We start from the raw sequence: 12,015 nt of genomic DNA, 5'->3' as shown, positions 1-12,015 counted from the left end.
TAGTTAACATAGTAAAATGTTAAAATTTTATCTTGTTCTGGTCCCTCTGACCACTACCCTCAGCCTCCACTTCCTTCTGGTCAGTATAATCAGTTTTTAAGCTGTCAGTGTAAAGTAGCAAAGGGAAATCTAGAAGTCATGTACAAACCATCCCAAATATCAAAGGAGCATAATTTACAAATTGACCAAAAATCACATCCTAGTAAAATGTTCTAAATCAGAGTTCACCATTCAGCATTTGCTGTCAGGATTTCTTGGTCCTATGATATGTAAATCTCAAATAAATTTCAGGTATCTGCAATAAGATCAGCAGAACACCATAACTCTGAGACAATGTGGATATGTTAACTTTGAAGTCTTATTGACAACTTTGAAATGATTTGGGTATGTTAATGAAAAAACTCCAAGATGGCACAAAGAAGAGTTGTCTGTTGCCCCCCCAAAACCCCCCCACAAAAATGAAATCTCAAACTCCTGCCTCTCCAGTACTTGTCCATCTTTGAAGATCCATGCTGCTTGATTACTCACAACTCCAATCTGTGTTTATGTATGATATTCATCCCCTCCCCATCCTCTTCCTCATGCTGTCTGCTTTCCTTCACTACCTCAGATCCTGTCCCAACACTGTCTGCCATTATATCTCCTTTTCACTGCTTGTCTCTGTACTTTCTGTGACATTTTCCCCTAAAGCCTCTATGTCTTATTGAAAATGTGATTGCAGCCTCAATTCCCAAGGCCATCATGTTCTCTCCTGGCAAGTACCCAAAGAATGCCTGCCCCATTTCATGATTTCATAAATTAATTATCAATTTACATTGTATGTGATGCTTGCTTTAGGTTTTATAGTGATATTTTTAGTAATATTAAAAAGATCCTTCCATTCCTATACTTTGTAATTTTTTTTAGTGCAAATGAATACTGTACTTTGTCAAAGGCCTTTTCTGTTTCTATTGGGATAATCAAGTCATTTTGGATATTTTTATTTTCAATATGATTAATTATGTTGATTGTTTTCCTAATGTTGAGCCATCTGTGCAATCCTGGTATAAATCCAACTTGGTCATAATGAATGATTTCTTACATGAATTGCTGTAATTTGTTCAACAGAATTTCTTAAAAGTTTTGAATCTGTATTTATTGATGATAATCATAGATAGCTCCCCTTCTTTATCCTTCCCTGGTTTAGGTATTAGGGTTACATCTATCTCATAAAAGAAGTCTGGAGTGCTTGCTTTCCAATTTTTTGACAATAATTTTTATATTGTTGGTATTAACTGTTCATTAAAAGTTTGATAGAAATCTCCTGTGAATTTATTTGGACCCAAAGGGTTTTTTTTTTACTAGTCAATTCTAATTCCTTTTCTGAGACTAGACTATTTAAGATCCCTAATTGGGCTTCCATTAATTTGTGTATTTTATATTTTAAAGATATTCTTCTGTTTCTTATATATATAACTATATACATAGTATATAACTGTATATGTAGTAACTAACTACAGAGAATAGTATATTAACATACTACTGTGCATAATAGGTTCTGATAATTCTTCTTATTTCCTCTGGGTTTTGTTGTGATTTTACCTTGCCCATTTGCTATTTTGTTGATTTGATTTTCCTCCTTCTTACTAATCAAGATTGTCTAAAAGTTGATAATTTTGTTAGTTTTTTTCCCAAAGAATTAGCTTTTGGCTTTATTTTTCATTTCTCTGTTATTTTTTTTTTTGTTTCCAATTTATCTGTTTCTCAATATCACTTCTTTTCTGCTGATTTTGAGTTGATTTGTTCATTTTCTCATTTAAAAAATGCAGATTTAGTTCATTAAATCTCTCCTTTTCTGTTTTGTAATATATGTTTGGGGGAGGAAAATATGATTTTTCCCCCTGAAAAGTACGTTAAATGCATCGTAGAAATTTTAGTATGTGGTTTCATCATTATCATTTTATTTCCCATAATTACTGTTTGTTTTGCTTTGTTCTTTGGCCTACTCATTATTTAGGACTTCACAGTTCAGTTTCCATTTGGGTCTGTTTCTTTGGTTCATGCTTTCTGAATTGATTGCTATTACTATTACGTTATGATCTGTAATGGACATTTACTAGTGCTGCCTTTTTACACTTATTTATAATATCTCTGTGCCATAATATATGGTCAATTTGTGTAAAAGTTCCATGTGGTGCTGAGAAATACGCATATTATTTAGTAGGCCCATTTAGAAGATGACATAAGTCCTTCAGCTCTAATTTTTCCAGCAATTTGTTCAATTCTGTGTGTCCCTTTTGTTTATTATTCTATTAGATTTGTCTAAATCTGAGAGACACTAAAGGCGGCTACTATTATTGTATTGTTCTCTATATCTTCTTGTATTTCAGTTCATTTTCCTTTATGAATGTAAATGCTACGGCATTTGGAGGATGTAAGTTTAATATTTATATTGGCTTGCTGTCTATGGTTCCTTTCAGCATAATGTAATTTCCTTGTTTATCTTTATTCATATTGTAAATTTTAATTTTTGCTTTGCCTGATAGCATGTTTGCAACTCCTGTTTTTCTTGGATTCACCTAATGCGTAATGAATCTTGTTCCAGTCCTTCATTTTTATTCTGCGTATATCTTTACTTTTCTCATGAGCAACAGATTGTGGGGTTTTGTTTTCTTATCCGATCTGTCCCTCTGTTTCATATTATTGGATTGTTTAAGCCATTCACATTTTAAGTTACTTTTCTCCTTTTGTCTCTAATATAGCTTTTCATCTAAATTATGATATTTTTGTTCTTCCTCTTTAAAGATTGTATTCTATCTCTTTGTTATTTTTGCTTAATCTGCATGAAGATTAAGCACGGGCTCTTTTCCCTTTGCCCTCGACCTTCTCTCCTATTTGCCGCTCTTTTTCCTAGTTTTAGTTTTGCTTATTCCTTTTTCTTTCTTTTTTTTATTTAGCTATTAGATTTCCCCCTAGGGGCCATCTCTAGTTATCCTGATCCATATCTGGCCTCTGGACCCCAAGTGAGGCTGGTGACCTTGCACAGCCCTCCCTCACTTAAACCCAATTCACTTCTAAGTCATGGCATCACCTCCCTAATGTCATGATTCTCTTTGAGAACAAAGAACAAACAGTAGCAACAATAACAAACAAGATTTCCCCTCCTCTTCTTCCCCTTTTAGTTAAGTAGTTGATTAAAATTCTCTTCTTCCCCCTTGACTTGTTTGTTAGTTTTTTCTTTTATTTTATGCACCTTTTTCTAAAAAAAAGAACGTCTTTACCTTGTTTCCTTCATTAATTTGCTTATCTTTCTGTCTATTCTAAATGGTTATTCTTTGATCTATGGTCCTTATACTTGTTTATTCCTTATTTAGTCTTGATGTTTCTCATGGAAATTAAGCTTCTAAAGTACCTATTTTGAGTCCCCTCTTGTATAAAATTTCTATATTCCTGCCGTAAATATTGCTGTTCCCCCCTTTCTCTTGTGCCTTATAATTAGAAGTATCAATTCCTGCAGGAGATAGAGAGGAGAAATATCACCCCAAGGCAGAAATTTTCCTGCCTCCCTGATTGTGTGGTATTCTCCCATGATTAGTTGATTTTCCACTGGCCTTTCAATCTCCTTCCTGGTTCCATGCCCTCCCACCCTTCTGTACGTTGGCTGCCCCTGGGAGCTCTGATTTCCCTTCTTTTGTGGCAGGATGCTGCCCGTAAAGGCACACTATTCTCCTTGACATAACAGTCTCTCTGAGCACCAAATAGCTAATTGCTATAATAGCTTAATGTTTATATAGCACTTACTCCATGTCTGGCACTGTGCTAACCACTTTATAATGATCTCATTTGAACCTCACAATAACTATTATCATCCTCATTTTACAGATGAGGAAACTGAGGATGGTGATTTGTCCAGGGTCACACACTAGCATTGGATGCTAGATTGGAATGCAGAACTTCCTGATTCCAGGTCTGTGGGTAGATGGAGACTTCACAGTGGGTATAATCTACAGGGATTTGGCAGCTAGAGGCAACTAGGCACAGTGGACAGGGTGCTGAGCCAAGAATCCGGAGGCCCTGATTTATGAGGACCAAATGAGAATATTTAAGTTCTACTTTCATCTCTATCCCCTTAATGTTCTTTTGGAAAGAAATCTTTTGTTGTTTTGTTTGTTTTGCTTTCAATCCCACAGGTGTTTTTCTCTTCCAAGTTTTTTTCCACCCTTTTTATCATCTCTGGAGGTGGGATTTAATTACACGTGCTTTCCTCAGCGGGTGTATTTGTTTACCTTTCTTGTATTTCTATTGTCTAGGGGGGCTTGCAAATTTAATGATCTACTCTCATCTTTTTCTTTTTTCAGTAGGAGGATTTCAAGTGCTTCTTTTTTATTGAATGTTCATCTCTTTTTCATTGATAATTAGGCTCAGATTTGCAAGATATCTTGGGTTGCATTCTTTTGCTTTTGAAAAAAATATTTTGGAAACAGATTTAAAGAAATATTTTTGAAATTTATTTGAAATCTATATTATTGAAACATAATTTCCCTTCTGTAGTTTCTGGCAGGAGGAACTGACTGATCAGAGGAAGGGGCCACAAGGGTGGAGGGATCCTCTAGGGTGAGAAGTTTCCAGGGGAAGAGAGATCTTCCAGAGTGAGAATAGAAAGGAATTTACATACCTGTTAGCTGTACATAACAATTTTACAAAAACTGATCATGTGTTGTGGGGTATAAAGACCTTTCAAAATATAGGGGAAAAAAGAAATACTATACATATATTTACTGAAATTTTTAAGATGAAAATATGGTTTCAGAGAAACCTAGAAAGACTTGTATATGATGAAGAATAGAGTGAGCAGAACCAGTAACTTGTACAATAACAACATTGCAAAGATGAACATCTTTGAAACACTGAAGAACTCTGATCAATGCAATGACCAATCATAATTTCAGAAGACTCATGATGAAATTTGCTACCTACCTGACAGAAGGGTGATGGGTTCAGTATGAAGACTGAGACATAATGTTTGGACATAGCCAATGTGGAAATTTATTATGTTTAACTACGTACATTTATTACAAAAGGTTTTTTTTTTAACTTTTCAATTGTAGGGAGATTAAAAATGATTTTTGTTAATAGAAAAAATTAATTATAAAAATCGAAGGGAGAGTATAAGGGTGGGGATCTATTGATTATTCCACTCACTTAAAAGTACTTTTTCTTGTTAGGCAATAATCCACTTTTTTGAATCAATTAATGAATCTAGAAGCTGTTGTGAACAGGGATTGTAAACAGCTTTGAATCCACTGAAGCCACTGCTTGAGAGAATTGGTCATGCCCTAAGGAATTTTTATAAAAGGATAGAACTATCTCAAAAACAAATAAAAAGATTTTGAGGGTTTGGAAGCAGAGATGTTGGGGCAAGCTCAAAGTTCCAGCACCCTTCTGAGGAGCAAAAGTAAAACTGAGCTGTGGTAAAGAAGGCAGGTCATGGGCTCTATGGGCATCTCAGAACACAAGATCTTGCCTGACGGATGCACTGAGAAAGAGTCTGCTTTTTCCCTAACTCTCCCCGCCCCCAACCCCATGCCTGTCTATCCATTGACACTGGACAATTCTCTACTGTTTTGTTACCCAAATGTTTCCAGTAAACTGAATTTTGCTCAACTACAAAAAGACAGAGATTAACTGTGTGTATGTTAATATAGAAAAATAATATTTCATATATGTGTATCTAACATATAAATACATATATGCACATATGTATATACATGGCATTCATATACACATATCTACACATACGTAGTTTCTGTATGAACCTATATAATTTATGCATATATAACAGTGTATATATATAAATATACAATTAGGCAGAGAGCCCAACATCTGCCTAAATGTTAGGAATTTTCCAGAGTGGGAGGTCACAGTGATTAAATACATTACTTTTTGTCTAAAATAAACTACCTAAAGAAGAGTGAATCCCTCAGACCTTAGGGGCTATTATATTGCCCTTTAGACTTAAATGAGATGATTGTTGTAGTAGGGCATTACATGATTCTAGTTCAATCCCTTCATTTTGCATATGAAGAAATTGAGATCCAAAGTGATTTGCCTAAGGTCTGGGTACCAGAACTGGGATTTGAACTCAGTTCCTGACTAAATCCAAAGCTCTTTCCACTGTGCCATGCTCTCACTTAGACCTCTGAAGTCTTGGGTGACTCACTTCATCTTTCTGTTTCTTAGTTTCCTCATCTGTAAAATGAGGAGGTTGACCCAGATGGTTTCTGAGGTCCCTTCTATCTCTCTATGAGCCTGAAATGCCCCAGATAGGGCTAGAACTCAGGTCTTCCATCCTCCACATCCAGACTCTTACTACACCACAGAGGTTTCTAACTCGCTTAAGCCCACTGCCCTCAGAAACACTCTTGTTATATGTACTTTCAAAGAATCCCTTCTCTTGAGGAGAGAGTGGCTATTTAGATGGTAATTAATTTTTGGTACTTACATTACATTCTAAAAATGATAGATATAAACATTCATTAATAACTTTAAAAAATGAAATAAAACTTTTTTCATTCAAATTGGTAGCTTTCTGCTCCATAATATGCAAATTTAACCAATAGGCAATTAGCTGTGTAAACTGAGTTAGAAAGACAGTTAATAGAAGTAGACACATGTCTTCACTGAATGAACTGAACTGAAAGATGAGCCCCTAGAGAAAATGTCTGCTGGGACATTTACAATATGCATTTTAACTCTGTGATTCCAGCATTTTAGGGACATATTTTCTGTCCCTACGGGTTATGGTCTGGAAATTTAGCAGATGACATTTAATATGATGTCCATAGAATTATCGTAATAGTAGTAGAAGCAGCAGAACAAAACACAATACACCAATTACACGGTAATGAAAATACGGGAAAACACAACCCACTAACTACATGTTAACACTGTGATACAAAACATAACACGTGCTAACTACATGTTAACACAAAACCACAAGGTGTTGGTTACATACTGACAGTTTAATTTGAAAACAGCAACACACTAACTACACAGTAACAGTTTCCTATGAAAAGTAACATGTCAATTACATGACAACCATATGGCAACACTTTTTTTATCTTACAGGAAAGCAGCAGTTGTTCTCACCTGAGACTTGAGAGAGGAGGGTTCATTTAACATGGGTAGGCCCAATTAGCCTCTACCTGGCCACCTAATTCTTCACTGATTCACTAATTCAACTAATTCACTAATTCAATAGCCGTTGTTGTTGTTGTTAGGACCTGAAACTTAGGGGCCTAGAGTGACAGGGAACTTACATTCTTCTATGGGGATTCAACTCATTCACATGTAATTCTACACACACAGGGTGTATAGAAAACAAATAGACACGATTTGGGGTGTGTGAGAAACACTGACTTGCTAGAAGGCCAGAGGAAGCCTCAGTAAAGCTGGCTTGCTTTATATCCTTGTTTCGAGCCCCATATTGAGCCCCAAATACTGAACTACTGATAGCTAAAAACCCTCTTGAGTCTGTGTTGACAGCGTAAGGCCACCGACAACTAGGGAAAATCAAGAAAGATCTTGATATAAGAGCCAAGTGAGCTGATCCTTTAAGGAACTTAGTAGTTTCCATGAAGAATTAATTTAAAAATTCATGAATCTATTTTGAAAAGGAGTTCTTGAAACAAAAATTTCTTTGTTCTAAACCTTGAACATTAGAGCAGTGGGGAGTTTTGAGTGGGCAAAATGAGAATGCTTAATTATTCTGTCTTCCAGATTCTTCTTCTGTGGGTGCAGACCAAAGATTTGAACCAGGTGGTTTCATGTGGTATTTAGAAGCTCATTCATAATGAAAGAGTATGCTGCACTTTGGTGATTAGAACAGCTAAATCTTTCTCTTTCCCAGTTGATCATCATACAATGTTGCTGTTACTATATGCAGTGTTCTCCTGGTTCTGCACATTGGACTTTATATCAGTTCATATAAGTCTTTCCAGGTTTTTCTGAAACCACCCCCCTCATCATTTCTTATAGCAGAATAGTATTCCAATAAATTTATGTAGCAATTGACATGATCTCATTTGAGCTAGAATGGTCCTGTGAGGTAGTTACTACAGGTGTTCTTATGCCCATTTTATAGTTAAGAAACTGAAGTTCAGAGTGATCAACTGCCACATTGAGGAATTAAATACCCTCACCGAGGAAACATCAGAGGCAGGATTTGAACCCAAATTTTCCTGCCTCTAGGACTACTGTGGTATCCACTATGCTTCTATGCCTCTGCATACTATTAGAGACAGTATGGTAAAGTAAGGAGAGCTTTGAATTTGGAGGAATTTGACTTGATTCCCAGCCCCTCCCCTACCTGCCACTTTTGTGACCCTGGGCAAGAGACCTAATCTCTCTGTGTTAGCACATGCTCTGGAGCTGCTATCTTAATTCTTATATCCACTGATGAACCTGGTTCCCAGAGGTTGACTACAAGATCCCTTCAGGCGTATATGGGTGCTCTTGAGGGATTTCGGGTGAATATTTTTGACACTATTCTCCATGTTCTAAATTTATTATCCAGTAGAGTTGGTCAACACATTTCCAGATCTACAAGAACATACCCAGATTTGTGCTAATTACACCTTGGGAACTGGAAAACTATATGCATACATTTTTTTTTTATTTGGAGAGCCAGTTAAATATTTACCAGCACACCGCTGATGATTATGCTTCATCAGACTAAAATGGCCCCAGGCAACTGTGAAAACCTTCTATAGACTAGCTGGAAGGTCTCCAGCCCTGTTCCTCCTTCTATTTACATTATGATGGCTGAATTCTTTGATTTATTTCTTCCCTCCCTCACTGCCTGAGACAGTGAGACACTACCCCAGGCAGTATTCTCTTCTCCCCTCTCTCTCTTTACTCCTTCCTTCCACATATTCAGCCACACTCCAGTCTTTTTAAGGTTAGGGGGAAAAACCCTTACACTCATTCCAGTTTGCTTTCCCTACTCCACCAACCAGATGATTATCCTTAAGTCCTGCTCATCACATTGAGACTTAAAGAAACCTAGAGATGGCATCAGGAATCCAAGATGGGGAGGGAAATAGCTGGTGACATCTGTCAGCAATCCTATAGCAATAGCTGCTACCTGAGTTGCTGTAACAAAAATAAACAAAAGAAAACAGTCCTCTCATTTCTAACCTGCTAGGTGCCACAGTGGTTAGAGTGCCTGGCCTGGAGTCAGGAAGACTCCTCTTTTGAGTTTAAATCTGGCCTCAGACACTTACTAGCTGTGTGACCCTTGGTAAGTCACTTAACCCATTTTGTCTCAGTTTCCTCATCTGTAAAATGAGCTGGAGAAGGAAATGACAAACCCATCCAGTATCTTTGCCAAGAAAACCCCAAATCGGGCACAAAGAGTTGGACGTGACTGAAAATGACTGAACAACGAATGTTCCAGACATAGTATGGAGGATAGAAATACAAGCAAACAGTCCCTCCAGGAGCTTCCATTATAATGGGGGAAGACAACATATAAAAGAGAGCTAAAAAACAGAGATGGGAGGAGAAACGTATTGACATTGGGGCAACAGATGGCTAGTCTTCGCCATTCTGCAAGATAGAAGTTCTGGGAGCAACCCACTGATAGGAATAGGGAGCTGAGAGGCAGAGGGAGAAGGTAGCTGAACCATTTCCGGTTGGATGTCCTGCCATTGATCTAGTCTCCAAGAAAAATAATAGATCAAATTTATGCTTTCCTCCTAACAACTCTGTAATACAAATGGTAAAGTATCGTGTCTCCCATTTTATATAAGAGACATAGAGAAGTTAAATGGATTGCCCAGGGTCACACAGCTGTTAAAAGGCCATGCCAAGAATCAAACCCAGATTGGTAGATTCCAAGTACAGGACTTCCCTGACTACACTATACTCTTTTTCTACAGATTAATCTTAAGAGTATGGTTGATGGGAAAAGTGCAGCAATAGTAATAGTAGTAGCAGTAGCAACAGTAGCAGCAGTAGCAGTAGTAATAATGATAATAGCAGCAGCAGTAACAGTAACAGCAGTAGTAATAGTAGCAGCAGTAGCAATGGTAATAATAGTAGCAGCAGCAGTAACAGTAGTAGCAGTAACAGCAGTAGTAATAGTAGCAGCAGCAGTAACAGTAGTAGCAGTAGCAGCAGTAGTCATAGCACTAGCAGCAGTAATAGTAGCAGGAGCAAGCAGGAGTAGCAGGAGCAGTAGCAGCAGTAGTCATAGTAGTATCAGGAGCTGTAGTAATAATAGTAGTAGCAGCAGGAACAGCAGCAGCAGCAACAGCAGTAGTCATAGTAGTAGCAGCAGCAGCAATAGAAGCAGGAGCAGCAGCAGCAGTAGTTACTCACATTTGTACAGCAAAAAGGTTTGCAAAGTATTGATTTGATCCTCAAAAAGAACCTGTGATATAGGTTCTGTTATTATCTCCATTTTACAGATGAGGAAATCAAGTTTCAGAAGGCCAAGCCCTTTGCTCCAGGTCACACAGGTTAATTGGTGAGTTTGGGATGGGGTAGGAGAAAAGGGAGGGGATCTGAACCTCCATCCTTTGACCAGCTTCAGTGAGCCAAGGTTCTTTTCACTGTAGCTTCTTTGAAAATATCAACAAATTGGATTCAGGACATGTTCCCTGTCAGGAGAGTTTCCTAGTTGGAAAGACAGTCTAGGCTTTGAAATTCAGCACACATAGAGATCCCCAATGCAGATGTCAGCATCTTAGAAACAGGAGGACGGCGATAGTCAGGAGAGGGAAGGACTCATCTGGGGGGCCTGCCTATTGGGTTTTTCCTTCCCCTGGAGCTATATGGACATAAAGCCCCCTTTTTTTGTGGGGGAGGAGCTGAGAGTGAGCCACAGAATCCTGGCCTATTAGAGCTGGAAGGGGAGAATAAATGTTTCATGACAAATAGCTGGGTTGCTTTAATCCTGCTACTCATCGGCCCTACAGCACGGTCTCAGAGAAAGGCCAGCTCCATTGCTCCCTTCAGTATTCTAAGGTTCCCTGAGGGACTTGTGGGTGCATTTTCTCAAACGCTATTGGCTTGAGTCTCTGCTATCTGCGTTTCCCTCACTTAGATGTAAGTGACTTACACCCAGTTTTATATAACCGTTTGGTATCAATTGGCTCTTCTGAAGGGCTATTTACTTTGAGGACAGAACAAGGACTAAGCACAGATATTTTCCTTTAATCCTTCAGGCACACTCTTCTTCATCCCACCTTGGCTTTGGGGGAGAGTGGACTCACTGTTAGTACAGTTCCTGCTCCATAGCCTCAGGGATCCCTCCATGTTCTGGTCCAGATGCGGCATGCCTGCTGGGGAAGTCCTCAACCACAGCTGGGCAGGGTCCCAAAGGTCCCTTCCTTTCTCAGATGCGGAGCTGGCTTCAGATGCTGGGATGCTGGGATGGTGCTCTCCCTTACCTAAAACAAAAGAACAAGCCTCACCCAACACGGGCAAAGAATGCTGCCCGGTGTTCCCTAGTAGGATGATGCTCTTAGTGGGGAAGGCCCCAGCCATTTCCCCTTACAGCACTGTCCCTTACTGGATTCCATCAGCAAAGAAGCCCCAAAACCCCATCAAGAATGTTGCTGATGAGGAAGTGGCCAGAGTAGGCTGAGACTGCCTTTTTTGAAGACACCATTTCTGGCAATGTTCTTTTATTTCTTTCTTCTTCCCCCATTAAAATGTTATCACACTGCCCCTTCCAGTAGCTCGAATAAATTTGCTTCCTAGATATGTTTGGACTCTTATGTGTATATTTTAAAGTTCCTACACAGCTCTGTTTTTCTAATCAGAAATATCTGAAAGTCCTCTTCTCCATTAGGAGCAGCTAGGATGGCACAGTGGATAGAGCACTGGTCCTGGAGTCAGGAAGACTCATCTTAAATCTGGACTCAGACACTTACTAGCTGTATGACCCTGGGCAAGTCACTTAACTCTGTTTGCCTCAGCTTCTCCATCTGTAAAGTGAGCTAGAGAAGGAAATGGGGAGCCACTCCA

General features: G+C 38.4%; 1 long non-coding RNA gene across 1 annotated transcript; it reads left to right on the top strand.

Annotated features, from left to right (window-relative positions):
- Nucleotides 1-2,423: 2,423 nt before the first annotated feature.
- LOC144456259 (uncharacterized) lies at nt 2,424-11,751 on the top strand. The gene is made up of 3 exons (XR_013485185.1): nt 2,424-3,946; nt 10,452-10,510; nt 11,211-11,751. It is a non-coding gene; the product is annotated as an uncharacterized LOC144456259 (long non-coding RNA).
- Nucleotides 11,752-12,015: the final 264 nt, after the last annotated feature.

This window comes from Phascolarctos cinereus, unplaced genomic scaffold, assembly GCF_003287225.1.
Source record: "Phascolarctos cinereus isolate Bilbo 61053 unplaced genomic scaffold, phaCin_HiC Scaffold_3;HRSCAF=262, whole genome shotgun sequence".
Taxonomy (NCBI): domain Eukaryota; kingdom Metazoa; phylum Chordata; class Mammalia; order Diprotodontia; family Phascolarctidae; genus Phascolarctos; species Phascolarctos cinereus.
This window is presented reverse-complemented; position numbering and strand designations above follow the sequence as displayed.